At 41.4% G+C, this 2,163-nt stretch overlaps 1 pseudogene; it reads left to right on the forward strand.

Annotated features, from left to right (window-relative positions):
• Positions 1-1,293: 1,293 nt before the first annotated feature.
• On the forward strand, positions 1,294-1,883 carry LOC127195123 (40S ribosomal protein S8-like; annotated as a pseudogene).
• Positions 1,884-2,163: the final 280 nt, after the last annotated feature.

The raw sequence follows: 2,163 nt of genomic DNA on the forward strand, positions 1-2,163 counted from the left end.
TATGTTCTATGCCATGTCATGTGCTGTGTTGTATGTCCTATATTGTGTTCTGTGCTGTGTCCTATGTTGTGCTGTGTACTGCATTGCATGTTGTTTGCCATGTTGACAGTGAGAGGCTCAGTATCAGAGACAAGTTTGGTTACTCCATCTGGATCCAAAGACTGCCTTCACCCAAACACAATCCTAGAAATATTTTCTTTATAAATCAACGAAGTAATCTTAAACTCTTTGTTAGGAACATGGAAGCAATGTAGACTAGCTAGATGAGTGTGACAGGAAACAAGGCAGACACTTATATGTCCTGATTTCTTGTTAAGGCAAAGTCAGAGGGTGGTGTGTTTGAAAACCAACCAACCAACCAATGAACAAACAACTGTGGGAGACACAGGAGCAGAAGACAAACCACACTGTGAGGCCAATGGGCTTCACAATTGTGAACGGAATTCATTGGTAGAGTGGGGAAAGGAAGAAAGTCATTTTAACATAAGCACCAGAAAGAATTGGATAGTTATATCTAGATAAAGAATAAGAACCTTTTTTCAAGTATACTTTGCTTTCCATTTTTAATTTATAATTCTCATACAAAGCTGAAGAGTATAAACTTCTGGAGGATAACTCGGGAAAAGACACTTCTGATCTTGGTGGAGACAAGCGTTTCTTAAGCCCATGCACTAAATGCACGTTAAATTAAGGGGAACCTGATAGCTAGACATCCCCAAACGTGAAAGCTATTGATGTTTTAAAAATAGTACTAAGCTGGGCTTGGCAGCACTGATTTATAATCCTGCTACCCTGGAGGATAAAAAGTTTGAAAGTGCCCTGAGTGACAGAGCAAGACCTCATCAATAATAAATAGATGCCAGATTAGATAGATGAAAGATGATAGATAGATAGATGATAGATAGATAGATAGATAGATAGATAGATAGATAGATAGATAGATAGATAAGCTGTAGATCCACAGATAACTGTTACATCATTCACTGGAAAAGTATTCAACATTAAAGAGAAGCTAACCACTAATACAAGAAGCAATGTGGATGTGCTGTTTATGCCATGAGCTAACCAAGACTCAAGACAATGCTCTGAATTCCATGTCCATGGCACTTCCCTGACACAAGAGAAACTTTCTGGTCACCAGGACCTTGGAAGTCACAAGCACTTGCCTGTGAAGGCACACATAAAAATTTCCTGTGTGTAAAAATTGGTTAATATCTTTTTCTAAGTGTCACGATGGGAACACAACTCCTCCTTTAAAATCACACTGTGGCCCTTTCCAGGCAGCGCAGAGCGATGGGCATCTCTCGGGACAACTGGCACAAGGGCTGCAAGACCGGGGTTAAGAGAAAGCCCTACCACAAGAAGCAGAAGTATGAGCTGGGACGGCCTGCTGCCAACACTAAGATTGGCCATCACATACACACACTCTGAGTTCGAGGAGGCCCTGAGACTGGATGTGGGGAACTTCTCCTGGGGCTCTGAGTGCTGTACTCGTAAAACAAGGATCACTGATGTCGTCTACAATGCATCCAATAACGAGCTGTGCGAACCAATACCCTGGTGAGGAACTGCAGCGTGCTCGATGACAGCACTCCGTACCGACAGTGGTTACTGCACTGCCCCTGGGCCGCAAGAAGGGGGCTAAGCTGACTCCTCAGGAGAAAGAGATTTTTAATAAAAAACGATCAAAGAAAAGTCAGAAGAAATACGATGAGAGGAAAAAGAACGCCAAAATCAGCAGTCTTCTGGAGGAGCAGTTCCAGCAGGGCAAGCTTCCTGTATGTATTGGTTCAAGACCAGGCCATTGTGACAGAGGAGATGGCTATGTACAAGAGGACAAGGTGCTCCATCTGAGAAATATCAAAGCCTGGAAAGACAAATAAACCGTTTATAGCTGGTGTAATAAAGGTGTTTATTGTTCAATAAAAAATTTTAAAAAGTAAAATAATATCATACTGTGGTATGGTAGTACCTGCCTATAGACTCAACCATTAGCATGGTTGAGCCAGGAGGAGTGCTTGAGCCCGTGAGTTCAAGGGTATCTTGGGCAATAGACAGAGATACTCTATCTAAAAACAAGCAAACAAATAAACAAAAACAGAAAAATAATAAGCTTAAGTAGCTCATTTCATTAACGCAAATTATATCAGAGTAGGAGAAAAG

This window comes from Acomys russatus, chromosome 11 (genome assembly GCF_903995435.1).
Source record: "Acomys russatus chromosome 11, mAcoRus1.1, whole genome shotgun sequence".
NCBI lineage: Eukaryota > Metazoa > Chordata > Mammalia > Rodentia > Muridae > Acomys > Acomys russatus.